The following is a 16,774-nucleotide window of genomic DNA, read 5'->3' as shown; positions in this document are numbered from 1 at the left end:
AACAGTAAGTTGACTTTGTTAATTAATCGTTATTTTTATTGTTGTACCAAGGGTATGTCCCAAATAAAGTCCGCCTGTAGAGGTCATATAGCTTGAATAGTCATACCTACACCTAGGAATACCTATGATATAATGGAGCCGTAGGGACTCACAATTTATCCTGAATGCCATTCAAAATACTTTTGGTTTATCATAAGATAGTATTATTTTATAAATGATAAAAACAAAAACCACCAAAAATCCGATCCACGAATGCCTCTTCGTCATGCTCCTTCAGTACAAAATCGTGAAAAATGAGCAAGAAGCGAAGAAATAAAGTGTTTTATGTGCTTTTACTTTTATTGGGCCAATAAAACTGGCCTTTATTGGCAGGTCGTGAACGTCTGAAGTATTAGAGTAATTTAATGTGCATGATTTTAACACGAGTTGGCTGGATTTTGTTATTTTTAGCACATAATAGGCCCGTTATGTACATAACTTATGTAAAACGGTGTAAATAAAATAGTAGGTAATTCAAGCCTGCCTTGCGTCACATTAAGGACGGCTCACGCTAGACCGGGCCGTGCCCGGGCCGAGGCATCCGACATGTTATTTTTTATGACGGCTGATCGGTGATCACGTGGTACTTTCCGTAGAAAACGAAGCTCTGGAAGGTACTAACAATTAATAAGTTAAAAAGGTATTTGAAAATTACCGTCATTGAAATTAAAAACTAAATAAAACAAGCAACAACGGTTGCACTCCGGGAGTGCCAATAAATAAAATAAATTTAATATAAATAAATAAATATTAATGGACATATTTACACAAATTGACTAAGCCCTACGGTAAGCTCAAGAAGGCTTGTGTTGTGGGTACTCAGACAACGATAGATATAATATACAAATACTTAAATACATAGAAAACAACCATGACTCAGGAACAAATATTCTGTGCTCATCACACAAATAAATGCCCTTACTGGGATTCGAACCCAGGACCGCGGCTTCACAGGCAGGGTCACTACCCACTAGGCCAGACCGGTCGTCAATAGAAGTGAAAACTCACCTCACTATGTTACCGACGCCCGGTAACACGATACATACGTTTAGCGGAGGTATTCTATTTATTTATTATATATTATTATCATTCTCAAATAAGATCACACTTTTTCATTTACATGTTTATTTACATACCAATGCCATGACAACGTCAAATTATTTGAACATATGTAAAGAGTCTTGAAAAGGAGTCCGCAACATAAATGTCAAATAACATTGAGTTTTTCTTTATTGATTTAAATGCCATTTAAATTATGAGTGGCCACCTTACGGGGCTTACGGTCACGTGATCGCCTAACGCCCCTTACGGTCACGTGATTGCCTTACGCTGTCTCGAGTTTATCATTTTTTCCCCACCTCAAAAAATGCCCACCGCCGCTAAACAAGTTTTCACTTCAATAATAGAATACATGTCAAACAAAAATAACTAGTAGGTACCTAGGTACACCTACCTATCTCATAATGATCGTCATACTAAACCTAACAGCGGTAATGATAATAGTTCAGAACAAACGTCAAACAATGTCAAACAGTTATTTCAATTTTAATTTAAACGGCCCGCCCCGGCTTCGCACGGGTTAACAAATCACTACATAGTATAAAACAAAGTTGCTTCCCTGTCTGTCTGTCTGTCTGTCTGTATGCTTAGATCATTAAAACTACGCAACGGATTTTGATGCGGTTTCTTTTAATAGATAGAGTGATTCAAGAGGAATGTTTATATATAATTTGTTAACCCGTGCGAAGCCGGGGCGGGTCGCTAGTTATACATAAACCTTCCACACGAATCACTCTATCTATTTAAAAAAAACCGCATCAAAATCCGATACGTAGTTTTAGAGATCTAAGCATACAGACAGACAGACAGCGGGAAGCGACTTAGTTTTATACTATGTAGGGAAGATATTGGGATCGTCCTATATCACGTAGGCAAGGATACTCGTACTCGTATAGAGCACGTACAGTATCGAATGAACTTGCGTTCTCAACTGTAACAGGGACACGATTTCAATCTTTCTTGTCAAAGTTAAGTACTTATAGGTGTACGTATTGAAAACATTCCTTCCTGTTTTTAAAATGAGACGTACTTACCAAACGGATATTGTCAGGTATACACTAAATGAAAATGTTTTATTAATAATGGCGTTATTCTTAGTGTAAGGCCTGAGTGGATGCTCGAAGCGGAGCGTTCGGCGGGGCGTGCAGCGTGGCGTCGAGCTCCCAAGTGATTTGAGCAGCGTGCACTAAGGCCGCTCCTATACGTTTGCATTTGTTTAACATGCACGCCACACGCCCCGCCCCGCTGCACGCCCAACTCGAGCGTCCACTCAGGCCTTACACTTAAACGTTTGTCATTAATTCATTCTTTTAATATATGGCTTAAGCCCAGTGGGACAATTTTAAGGTCGTATTCCTATACGCAAGGTAATACGATTGAAATTGTACGGTTAGTACAAGACAGTGTACGGTGATTTTATTCGCTCTTTTAAAGCGATAGCGGACTTTAAAAGAAGCACGTGAACAACCGGTCTTTGACTCCAAAATGGGTGGTTAAACGCGCTTCAAGATTAATTCTCCATTCACTGTACACCACCACATTAGTTTACTGTATTATAAGCTATCGGTATTACACTTTAAAAGATATTAATGAGAGAAACAGAATTAATTTACCAAGCGGACCCTACATTCCATTAGTACATAGTGGCAAAACGAGACAGCGATAGAATAGAACAGAATCAGCTGCAAACAAGTATATAAATAAATCGAACGCTGTTTGCTTCGTAAACGCACGCCAATATCGATGTTATTCCCGTAGCTGTTGGCTATGGCGATAGTCCCTAAGGCTGCCTTTCCACTGAGGCGGAGATGAGCCAACCAATAGCAGTGGTTGTAGCACATGAAACTTTACTCTCCTGCTTTACATTTTTGCTTTTACCTAATTACGGAGGCGCCCTTAGACGGGAAAGAAATTCAAAATTTTGGGACTATCAAAAGCAGTGCGCCTGTGGGTCGAGACCTTCCGAATTAAGGATGACTCACGCTCACGCTAGACCGGGCCAGGGACGGGCCTGAGCTTCTGGCGCTTCGTTTTCTATGGAAAGTACCACGTGATCACCGATCAGCCGTCAAATAAAATGACATGTCGGACACCTCGACCCGGCCACGGGCCGATCTAGCGTGTATCATCCATTATAGGGAGCACCGAATAATATAGTTAATTAATTTTTTAGGTATTCGCACATCTCTGTACACTGTACAGTCAGCAGCAATAGTTGCTAAGCGGGCGAGGTGTTCAACATTACCTTGACGCGCTCTTATTCTCTTAACAATAAAGTCGCGTCAAGATCATTTTGAACACCTCGCCCGCTTGGCAACTATTGCTGCTGACCGTACCTACGATGGAACACGACCTGGTTGACTGAGCAGAACGCTCGGTAGACCAACGTAAATATCACCCACGGATCAAATGCGTACAAATGTGATTTGCCGCTGGTAACTTTGTAAACACGCTCCCCCAATAGCTTTTAACACAGACATATATGACATACTTACCAGCCTTCACCCGTAACTTCGTCGTTAAAATTTTTGGAGTCATTTTAACTCTAACCCCAGTTGCACACTGGCCACTTGCACCATTCATCAAGCTGGGGTTAACCGATTAAACCGTTTTTAACCCAGTGTCAAGTTGTACTTTCTGGTAACCATGCTAACTCCAGGTTTAACCGGTTAACCCCGGGTTGGTGATTGGTGCGAGTGGCCCTTAGAGGTTGAATTTCAAACAGTTCTTATTAGTATAACGAACATGACTGTTTTAAATTCCAATAAATAACTTCAAGGATTTAGGCAAGGCGATGTCTGTCAGTATCTAATGGCGTTATTATGCGCGCTGCACGCGTATTTACGAGTCTAATTAAATATACAGGTACCTAATACAAACATTTTGTAAACGCTCAAGTTTATCCAGCAATTCCTCACTACTAAGATCTAAAAACGCAAGGTCACCATAGTCAAGAAGAGGGAGCAAAAGAGAACGAGTAAGAGTTATACTGTCAAGCTGGATATGTCAGTAACAATGTAAAGCAAACTAAAGTATGGTATCCCTAGGAAACGAACAAAAAGCAGCAATGTACAGCGAACAACTATGAAATGTAAACTGTTTTATTTACACAGATAAGATAGAATGACACGCGATTTTCGAACAATTGATGGCTCCTCTACACGATGGGCCAGCGCCGGCCAGTCCAAGGGACGCAGCCATGAGGTAGAATGAGATAGCAATATCACTTGCTCCCTCTAACGCATAAATGCGTCCCTTGGAGTGGCCGGCGCTGGCCCAACGTGTAGAGGAGCCATGAAACGTAGTGTTGCTAACCCGCGATTTTTCAAATTTGCCGCCTTTTTCAACTGACACGATTTTTGACCATTTCACGCTTGACCATTTCACCAAGTATAGTTTAGTATGAAGAGGAACGAAATTTTGTAGTCGTCGAAGAGAGTGAAGAGATGTTTTTACTCACCCAAAGTGATACCCAAACTTCGAACAGTAAAGGAAATAATCAAACAAAATGTCAGCTAGGTACCACCATATGTCTGAGAGCTTGTCTTCGTAGTCACTGTAGTGAGGATTGCCATATATAATCACTGGGATTATAAAATATCTCGTGGTCTACTTGTGTATATGTCTGTGGCGTCGCCAATAGTATTTGAAATAGCGTTGCCGTTGTCAGCAAACCATTTGCCTTTTTTGCGATGCCGGCTAAAAGGTATGTAATGAATATTTAGAGAATGTCCCCATTTATTTACTTTCTAGTTACAATCTACCCTTTTCAGTTAAGAGGGTAAGTAATTCAGTTATCTATAATCTAATACCTTTAAACGAGCAATTCTTGCTTATTTATTTATTTATTTATATGTTTATTTATATAATAGGTATATATATTTCGGGTATCTCGGAAACGGCTCTAACGATTTCGATGAAATTTGCTATATGGGGGTTTTCGGGGGCGAAAAATCGATCTAGGTCTTATCTCTGGGAAAACGCGCATTTTTGAGTTTTTATTATTTTTCCGAGCAAAGCTCCAGATATTTATATTTTATGTTGGTATAAGGCAAATAAGTTTTTACGGAATACATACGGAGAATTCCCATTCCCCTGTGATCCAATTAGACCTCCCCCGAATCGTTATAGAAAAAAGCGGCCAAGTGCGAGTCGGACTCGCCCATGAAGGGTTCCGTATTTAGGGGATTTATGACGTATTAAAAAAACGACTTACTAGATCTCGTTCAAACCAATTTTCGGTGGAAGTTTGCATGGTAATGGACATCATATATTTTTTTTAGTTTTATCATTTTCTTATTTTAGAAGTTACAGGGGGAGGGGACACTTTTTACCACTTTGGAAGTGTCTCTCGCGCAAACTATTCAGTTTAGAAAAAAAATGATATTAGAAACCTCAATATCATTTTTGAAGACCTATCCATAGATACCCCACACGTATGGCTTTGATGAAAAAACATTTTTTGAGTTCCAGTTCTAAGTATGGGGAACCCCCCAAATTTTTTTTTTCTATTTTTGTGTGAAAATCTTAATGCGGTTCACAGAATACATCTACTTACCAAGTTTAAACAGTATACATAGTTCTTATAGTTTCTAAAAAAAGTGGCTGTGACATACGGACGGACAGACAGACAGACAGACAGACATGACGAATCCATAAGGGTTCCGTTTTTTGCCATTTGGCTACGGAACCCTAAAAACGATAACCTAGGTCATAACCTGACTCTGAAGAGTCGAACAGGTCCCCTTGTTACTGGTATCTGCACTCGGCGTGTATTAATACCCGTCGCCATTGTGATAGCACAATGCCGGAGCGCTGGGTAATGTTAAAGTTAACGTACCATAGTGAAAACAGAACAGTTGTTAAAGAAGAAAACTAAACTTAATATCGACCGGGATATGAACCATGTTTACCTTTCGTATTGTTTTTGCGTGATGCGGTACGTTAGATGTATTAGATACGCAAGTAAGATATGGGAGCTGTTGTCACTGATAATGATATATCAGCGTGTAATATGAGTTGCCATTCAGCGTTGTATACCTTAACGTGCCATAGTGGAGAGTGAAAAGTTAGTCTTACTTGCAAGGTGCGTCCAGACCTGGCAAATGTGTCGCTAGTGCACCATTTGCGAAAGGCTAACTGTTCGCGTGCATTGTATCGTCGCCAGTTCTTTTTCTTTTGAACTTGGCTGGACACGCTGCCGCGTGTCTAGTTTTTAGAGTAGGTACCGAGTCATGAAAAACCGGGTGATGATGACATTACTTACGTTAGGGGGCATAGTGGATACAGTATTAGAGTCGATATTTCTGCTACAAATACCTGCCCTAGTAGCACGGTCGCATTTTTATCGTTTATCACCATGCCTGTCACGTTATAACAAGTATGTAAGTGCGAAAGTGACGGGCATAGTGATAGTCGATAAAAATGGAACCGTGCTGAGCCCGCTTTGCTCATCTCACAAATAAATGCCCTTTCCGGAATTCAAACTCAGGACCGCGGCTTCACAGGCAGGGTCACTACCCCCTAGGACCAGTCATCAAATTCTGTATCCATCCTTCAAAGGCAATTGTGCAAAAAACACTCATGAAGTGATCAATACTAAAATTCTAAAATGACATTTCTAGCTATCTGGCCACGAAAAAGACATTGTCAGTCTTGTTTCATTCGTCCATGCTACTGTTTTGTTTTCACTCTGATGATTCTCGGATCGTGTTTAAAGCTCGGCTGAGCTGCTTTATGCATTACAGTGAGTCAACATGAACCAACAGTATTTACGCTGGGGTTTCGTCGCTTATATTGTTTAATAATTGTCTTCTGCAAGTGCTGATTTGGTTATTAGATGTATGTAAACTGTTTTGTTTTCTAAGAAAATGAATGCTTAAAAACTGGCCAAGAACACATGGGAGCATGCTTAGTGTATGGTTTATGGCTGGTGGCAAGTGGTGGTGTATGGTTCCGTCGCCGTAGCTATTACTTTTAGGTGGTATACGTTCGTAAGGTTCTTAAGTTTTGTTATTTATTGTCGTTCCATTGCCGATGAAAAAAAAAGAAGAAAATGAGAACGTTGTAATAGGATGGGAAAATGAAAAACATTATCTTTGCTCTACTGACAAAATCACAGCTATTTATGTGATGATTTGTAAAGTATTTAGGTACTTAGCACGTCGGACAAATGAAAAGAAGAATTTTAGGGATGAATGTTATGGGCAGGGGTCGGACAAAAAGTGCCGATGACGTAAAAATGACGTAATCTTGCACACAGGATGATGTTTGAGTTTGTATTTAAACTTCCGTGTGACATTTAGTAACAAAGTAGTATTAATGAAGTAACAAAATAATCGTAAATAAATCCATGGAATTAATAATACAGGTGGTAGGGTGATGTAGTGAATAAAATAAATGTCTTCGTTGGTATATATCTTGATTACAGCAAGAGCAGTATACGTGTTTGTCACGTACCTCCAAAAACGGAAAATTGCCACAATATTCGAGTACAGATGACATTTTAGAGCGTTTTCTTATACATTAGTAAATATACATTTTAGCTAAATATAATCGTGAAGATACAATAGCTAAACAATAACGAAGTCAATTTATTGTTCATCTGATTGACAATGTGTCAGTCAAAAACGTACTTACTCATTTCAAGTGAGGATATCGTTTAATAAAGAGGTTGATAAATGATAAGTGATAATTGTTTATGAAAATCAAAAATACTATTTGAAATCATCCTATAAGTGGTTTGACGTCATCCGCACTTTTTGTCCGACCCCTGGTTATGGGTGTGAAGTTAGCTAGAAGTTAGTTGTAAACGAGGTAAGAATGGCCCAGATTGAAAGAACATGACTAGCCCAAACTGACTGAAAATACCAAGCTGCCTAAGTAAAAATGTAAATTTTCTGTAATTTCCACATGACCCTGTCTAGATTACACTTTGTGTCTGGTACCAATAGAACCGTCTTGATGCCAGTTGTAAACGAGGTAAGAATGGTCCAGATTGAAAGAACATGACTAGCCCAAACTGACTGAAAATACCAAGCTGCCTAAGTAAAAATGTCAATTTTCTGAACTTTCCACATGAAGCTGTCTAGATTACACTTTGTGTCTGGTACCAATAGAACCGTCTTGATGCTAGTTGTAAATGAGGTAAGAATAGTCCAGATTGAAAGAACATGACTTTGTATTTTCAGTCAGTTTGGGCTAGTCATGTTCTTTCAATCTTGGCCATTCTTACCTAGTTTACAACTGGCATCAAGACGGTTCTATTGGTACCAGACACAAAGTGTAATCAAGACAACTTCATGTGGACATCTGTTCGTATTTGTTAGTCTGCCATTTTGTGAAGTTAGCTGCCTATGTAATTGTTGCAATATTTTTCATATTTTATCTCACACATTTAGCCAGGACATCAGAAAAGTCATTATTTGCTTATTGAAGTTTGTCCCTGACCTTGAAATCGTACATTTGACTGTTTTGTATAATTTATAAAACTTGACTTCTTTATTTGGTCGGGTTATCTTAGGCAGATAACTTTAGGCTGCTAACTTCACGCCGATATGAATGTTGATGGACGCAGAGCGGATGGTAGACCCAAAAAACGATGGATGGATTGTGTGAAATAGGATATGAGAAAGAAAGGAGTGAGTGCTGAGGTGACGAAAGAAAGAGGAGAATGGAAGAGGAAAACATGAAGTTCCGACCCCACATAACGTGGGTGGCGCAGGAAGAAGAAGACATGGGACAAATAAGATCTTACAATATAGAAATGATTGCTTTTCTTTAACAAAGTGTACTTAGTGACTTGCCACATAATAAAACAAATAACTATTAAACAACGAAGCGTGGCTATGCAATGTTTAATATGTTTCGCGCCTTATGTACCTATTATATTGTATGCTGTGTATTATTATGCCCCGTAGCGCCGACAAAACGTAACTAACAGACACAAGATGGATGGTCCCGAGTGCCCGTGACGTGCTAAATTAATACGCGCAATGATTCCAGACAATGGCAAACCAATATTATAACTATAGATATTTCGTACCTTCACATAGCAAGCAAAAATATACTTCCAACATCACGGCTGAACTCACTTATTAAAAGAGACTGCATAATTATAAAATAACTAAGTAAAAAGATAACAAACTACCCTCGTTTACGGCATCATTATTGTCAAATGATAGGTTGCACCAAAGAGTAAAGTAAGTGTTGCACACAACACTCACTAAAGCGGGCCACTCACACACCTGCCGCAGGGACAATACCGGTCGCACGGCGGTCGGAGCAATTTTAGGCTGTTTTCTACACACTAGCCTGCCACTCAGTGTGTAAGTGATAGTCCCGCTGAACGCACGTCGACGAGAATGGCTCCTGTGTTATCAAAGGTTCGGTAGTCGCCAATGAACAGAGGGCCTACCGCGAACCACGTTCGACGTGTTACCTCCCTGTCACACTTACGTACGAATTTACAAGTGCGATAGAGAGGCAACACGTCGAACGTGGTTCGCGGTAGGCGCTCTGACTGGAATTGCCCCAATCGTACTACACATGTAACAACCTAGCAGGGCGGTAGATACAATCTATAGGGAGCTAGGAAGGTCTTGCGCCCCTGCCGCCCTGCTGCAGGCCCAATCTAAAAATTGCCCCTGCTTCTCTACACACATCACAATTAAGGAGGCAATTAAGGGTCCAATTCCAATATTGCCCCTGCGGCAGGTGTGTGAGTGGCCCGCTTAGCCATTCGCTAATAGTTCGTCCACACTGTCCACCGACGTAGTACCCATAACAGTTTTCAATGTTTGTATTTTTCCTAAATAATGCCATACGATAATTATTAATTAATAATAAGCTATACAATCCTTGCTTCAAGTTTGGAGCGCGTATAATCTATCTATAGTTATAATATGATTGCATACAACTCGAAATACATTATTGTGTTTACAAAATACTATCAGAAACCAATTCGAGAATCCCTTCGGATAATCTTTTTACACGTGGTAGAAATCGCGCGGCAGCTCAAAGTCCGGTAGCCTCGGGCAGGAGCCCAATGTGATTTTTAAAGGACATGTATTCCATTTTTATTGAGTTATGAATAAAAAACCGGCCAAGTGCGAGTCGGTATCACGCACGAAGGGTCCCGTACCATTACGCAAAAAACAGCAAAAAAAATCGGCCTGGTACCTTAGAAAAACCCTGAATTGACTGATCATTCGTGAACCTTATTGCAACTATATAAGGTACAACTATGGTCACTTTAGTGTTGTAGATAGTACAATAATAATGAAAGTTTAAGCAGTACAGTTTTCCACAAAAGCGGAATCATGTGGGCTCAGTGCAAGAATAACATACTAGCCCGGTTGTACCGGAAAATTATAACAATAGAACATTGGAGCAAGTTTTGCGAACAAACGACGCTTTGAAACACTTTCGAGCTTTATGGTCTAAGAGCTAGCCACGTAAATAGGTATGCAATTTATAGAGCAACGAAATCCCTCTAGTTAGTATGCCATACTATCATTATTAATTAATCCGGGCGCCTGGCAGCTGCCTAGTGGTGGGTGTGGGAGTGGATGGGCAACAAAGTGGTTGTAAAATCAATTGAAGGTGTGCTATTTATAGAGCTCTGTGTTTGGTGTGATATAATAGCTAATTATGTATTTAATTCAAATATAACAATGCCAGGCGTTTTATTTGGGGGAAAAGTAGTGCCAGGTGATGAAAATACACAATCACTTTGTGCGCCTGCAGGAAGTACTCACAATTGCATTACGCATAGATTGTGAGTCAGGTGCAATTTGCTCGTGATCTTCCTACAGGCGCACAAGTAATTGTGTATTTTTATCGATTTTTATCACCTGGCACTACTTTTCCCCCAAATAAAACGCCTGGCATTGTTATATTTGAATTAAATACATAATTAGCTATTATATCACACCAAACACAGAGCTCTATAAATTGCATACCTTCTATTGATTTTAGAACCACTTTGTTGCCCATCCACTCCCACACCCACCGCTAGACAGCTGCCAGGCGCCCGGATTAATTAATAATCAGGGAGCGTACATTTCCTGCCGGTTTCGTCATAATGACGTATTCATATAAACACACAGGATGTTTCAAAAAACGTAGTGACACGACTTAGTAACCGGAAACGTAGTGACTTTTATTTTATTTTTAATTATAGGCCACAACAACGTGTCTATCAACGTTTGATTATTAGTAACATAATAGTTTCTGAAATAAAAAAAATAAGAATGTCCTCCCGTATCGACGCGAAACTTTGTTCAAACTTTTTCGGCAAATACCTTAGTCTTAAGTTAGATTCTGAGGGTATACGTACTGTACTTGCATATTTCCCCCCGATACATTTTTGTATGAAATCGACAAAGTTTTTGTTATTCAATTGTTTCATGGTATATTCGATGCTATCATGAAATTGGTCAAGTCCATGTTAAAATCAAACTGTGTTTCTTTATGTTCCTCATGTTCTTTGTGTTTTATTGTTTGCAAATGTAACTTGATGTTGCTTTCTTTTGGTGGCAAACTTTGCTGACAGATTTATTTGGCCCAATAATTCTATAGCCTCCATAGCGACTTTGGCAAAGCATTAAGTGTCCTGATCTTATTAAATTTAACTGAAATGTTGTTTCCGCACGTCTACAATTTGTGACAAAGAGTAAACTTTGATGTGAGTGATGTGACAATGTCAGATAATATTCTTTCAATGTCCGTCTCAAGTGTCAATATATATCTACTTAAACGGAAGAGGTTGATTAGATAACAGTGATTAATCATTGATTAATCATATTTTCCATTATTAGGTACGAATAAATAAACGTTCGTTATTCCATTGCCCTTTCCAAACTTTGTCCACCCTGTATGTAGGTTGACGTCATACGCCTGTCATCGGCATGAAATGTACGCTCCCTGTTAATAATGATAGTATGGCATACTAACTAGAGGGATTTCGTTGCTCTATAAATTGCATACCTATTGCCGTGGCTAGCTCTCCGGCTATTAGCTAACCGCACTAGTGCATATTCAAAACTAGTAAAAGTTAACTTTATTTTATAGCAACAAGGTATAAAATTGAGTGAATTTTGGAAGTAACATACGGTTGTTATCTGGTTATGCTAAGCGTAGAGCAGTAGGGCTATGATAGCCGGCTCTTTATCATTTGTCACCATGGCTGTCACGTTCTAACAAATATGTAAGTGCGAAAGTGTCGCATAGCATGACAGGTGATAAAAATACGACCATGATAGCTGGTCTGATTTATGAAGTGAATTGACCATGTTTGAACATTAGAAAGTATATGCTTTTCATGAACAAGCACGTTTTAGTAGATCCAGTAATGTGCGTTGCAAATGTTTCTGTTTATTGCATTGTTTTCCCAGAAAATATATCCCCAAAATATTCATTATGATGTCGAAAAAAGCTAGAATATAACAATAAGTTAATAATATTTTATTACAGCAGATACATAAATTTATTACTTTCAGCTCTATTTTTTATGTAACTGTACCTAAGTTAAAATTAATTCTAAAGAGCCCTTAGAAAAATAATTGCACCTCAATTAACTTTCTTTCAATTTAGTCGAATTTAGTGAGGTGCTAAAATTCGTATGAGTTTACCAGCTATAGACATACCCTCATACCTACATATCGAATAACTATTCAAACAAACATAAGAGCAAAAATACGTTACGCATTTAAAATAAAATACAATAAAAAATAAGACGCAATATAAAATAAACCTCTTAACAAGAAGAAGGGATTAAAATAAGCCTTTTGTGGATAACGAGCGAAATTGCTTGTATTCATTTCGGGCAACTAAAAAAACGTATTTTTATTAGGGTTCCGTTCCATGTTTGATATTTGGTATGTTTAAATTCGGGTTTTCAAATCGTGAATAGCATTCACAGAATAGAACTTTGGAGATCTGTGTTTAAAACCGCGAAAAACACATACAATTAAAATGTAGAGTCTGTGCGGAAAGAGATGAGTCGTGGAATGTATGGGGCCCAATACATTCCACGACTCTTCTCTTTCCGAACAGACTCTAAAAGTGTAAAATCATTCGATAGTGTGACGTGCGTTCGCGTTTGTGTTACTTATGTCTATTTTTGTACCTATAGGATTTTGAACTGCGCGCCAATCAGGATATTTAGGAAACTCAAAATCCCATACAAAATGATACCAAACTTTCATATTATAGTCCAATATTATACAGAACCCAACATAGCGACCAAGCTGTACTTAACCGCCATACATTATAATACGTATCTGCAGTAATTGGGTTCGTTTTCCGTAAAACCCAACTCTGCATATCGGGCTATCGTTATTTTTTATATTCGTTCGTTGGCGTAAGCACGAAACCATTACAGGCGTTATATAAATTATAAAAAAAATCCTTTTCTTTCAGATTCATACAATTTACTAGGAACTTACCTGCCTATCCACATTGATTTTATATTTTCAGGCTTCTGGTACACTTTATAAATTGTATATGTTACCGTAAAAATCAGTTTTAAGTGAAAACGTGTATTCCCTCGTTAAAACTAGTTTCCCGTGTAGCCTCTAAAACGCGCATTGTCATTAGTTAAAACTAGTTTTCCGTAAAGCCAGGGTGAACGCTAGTGTTAACTGGATTTTTTCAGTCAAAACTACTATTCGTTTTCGCAGAGTTAGTACTCTGGTGAAAACTAGTATTGCTTAACTTTTCAAAAAATTATTTAGTGAAAACTAATTTTGACTTAGCGTGTACCATAACATAGTTGTGTAATGGAATAAAATGTTAGAAAATAATCCAAAACAAACATTTTCTTACTTCAATTTCCAAGAATTTTGACTTCTTCGATTCGTCGTGTTTTCAAGAAGTACAATCAGTCTTGGTACATAATAGTATTTTATACAATCGTGATATAATGGAGAGCTTTTCAGTCGAGTACCATGTTTAGGCAACGAAGCTTGCTGAGTTGCCTAAGTAAGGTACGAGATTGAAAAGCTTGATTATATCACGATTGTATCACGAGCAGCCGCGATACATTCATACTCTAGCGACCCGACCCCGCGCCCCGCGCCCTCGGCCGGTTGGTCAACGACACCTTCTCGTAACTCATGAGGCCTTGGTACTTGCTCCGCGCTTTCGATTGGTCAATCTCATTATAGTTGACTAAACTGTATCAAAATGAATATTATAGGTAGTTGAGTTGGGGTCCCATTGTGAAAAAAGTATGCGATTTCACTTTGGTATACGAAGTCGGAAAGTTTACCTACAGATAACACGGTACCAGATCACGTACTCAATCTACTTCTTGTGTTATCAACGTTAAAGCACGATTCCTACCCAAACAGCCTAACCAAATACAAGTCAGATAATTAGATATTGAGTTAGAAATTCTAACTTAGAATTAGATAAAATTCTTATCCTGTACATTAGTATGCATGGCGGGCACGGGAACATATTGGGATATCATTACACACGGTTATCGCGCTAAGGTATCATTCGAATTCAGACCACACGGTCATCGCGCTAAGGATGGTATTCCACCGGTCCAATTTCTTAGCCCACTGTATACACACTTAAATACTTAAATCTTGCTGAGAGAGTGAGACGCAATGATGTTGGACCAAAAATTGGATACGTGGAATACCATCCTTACTATCCTCAGGTGTTATTCGGATTCAGACCTGCGGCAGACCTCATTGCTAATATCGACATCCATATGAAGGATTTTTTGAATGATCATAATCATAACAGTTACCTCTCTACAGATCTCTATATAGATCAAGGCTCTATATAGATCTTAATGAAGTAGGCACATACGTTAAATTATAACGGTTGTTCTTAAATTCAGAATAATAAATTACCAAAATTACTTACTTAAGAATGGGGTGTTAATGAACTGCCAATTACAAGGAAAAGTAAAGCAAAGGGGAAAGTTTTTATAACAGATTACTATCTTTTCCGCTGCCCGCCTCATTGAAAACAGCGACTCTTCCGCAAACCAAGTTCGAAGCGTTGCCTCCCGTTCACACTTACGTACGAATTTACAAGTGCGACAGAGAGGCAAGACGTCGAGCGTGGTTCGCGGTAGGCCCTCAGGTCCGTATTTCCACAAACATTTCGTTCGTTCCTATGTCTAATTTGCCATAACGAAATTAACATTAGAAAGTATATGCTTTTCATGAACAAGCACGTTTTAGTAGATCCAGTAATGTGCGTTGCAAATGTTTCTGTTTATTGCATTGTTTTCCCAGAAAATATATCCCCAAAATATTCATTATGATGTCGAAAAAAGCTAGAATATAACAATAAGTTAATAATATTTTATTACAGCAGATACATAAATTTATTACTTTCAGCTCTATTTTTTATGTAACTGTACCTAAGTTAAAATTAATTCTAAAGAGCCCTTAGAAAAATAATTGCACCTCAATTAACTTTCTTTCAATTTAGTCGAATTTAGTGAGGTGCTAAAATTCGTATGAGTTTACCAGCTATAGACATACCCTCATACCTACATATCGAATAACTATTCAAACAAACATAAGAGCAAAAATACGTTACGCATTTAAAATAAAATACAATAAAAAATAAGACGCAATATAAAATAAACCTCTTAACAAGAAGAAGGGATTAAAATAAGCCTTTTGTGGATAACGAGCGAAATTGCTTGTATTCATTTCGGGCAACTAAAAAAACGTATTTTTATTAGGGTTCCGTTCCATGTTTGATATTTGGTATGTTTAAATTCGGGTTTTCAAATCGTGAATAGCATTCACAGAATAGAACTTTGGAGATCTGTGTTTAAAACCGCGAAAAACACATACAATTAAAATGTAGAGTCTGTGCGGAAAGAGATGAGTCGTGGAATGTATGGGGCCCAATACATTCCACGACTCTTCTCTTTCCGAACAGACTCTAAAAGTGTAAAATCATTCGATAGTGTGACGTGCGTTCGCGTTTGTGTTACTTATGTCTATTTTTGTACCTATAGGATTTTGAACTGCGCGCCAATCAGGATATTTAGGAAACTCAAAATCCCATACAAAATGATACCAAACTTTCATATTATAGTCCAATATTATACAGAACCCAACATAGCGACCAAGCTGTACTTAACCGCCATACATTATAATACGTATCTGCAGTAATTGGGTTCGTTTTCCGTAAAACCCAACTCTGCATATCGGGCTATCGTTATTTTTTATATTCGTTCGTTGGCGTAAGCACGAAACCATTACAGGCGTTATATAAATTATAAAAAAAAATCCTTTTCTTTCAGATTCATACAATTTACTAGGAACTTACCTGCCTATCCACATTGATTTTATATTTTCAGGCTTCTGGTACACTTTATAAATTGTATATGTTACCGTAAAAATCAGTTTTAAGTGAAAACGTGTATTCCCTCGTTAAAACTAGTTTCCCGTGTAGCCTCTAAAACGCGCATTGTCATTAGTTAAAACTAGTTTTCCGTAAAGCCAGGGTGAACGCTAGTGTTAACTGGATTTTTTCAGTCAAAACTACTATTCGTTTTCGCAGAGTTAGTACTCTGGTGAAAACTAGTATTGCTTAACTTTTCAAAAAATTATTTAGTGAAAACTAATTTTGACTTAGCGTGTACCATAACATAGTTGTGTAATGGAATAAAATGTTAGAAAATAATCCA

The sequence above is a fragment of the Cydia amplana genome, chromosome 4 (assembly GCF_948474715.1).
Source record: "Cydia amplana chromosome 4, ilCydAmpl1.1, whole genome shotgun sequence".
Taxonomy (NCBI): domain Eukaryota; kingdom Metazoa; phylum Arthropoda; class Insecta; order Lepidoptera; family Tortricidae; genus Cydia; species Cydia amplana.
Note: the sequence above shows the minus strand (reverse complement) of the source record.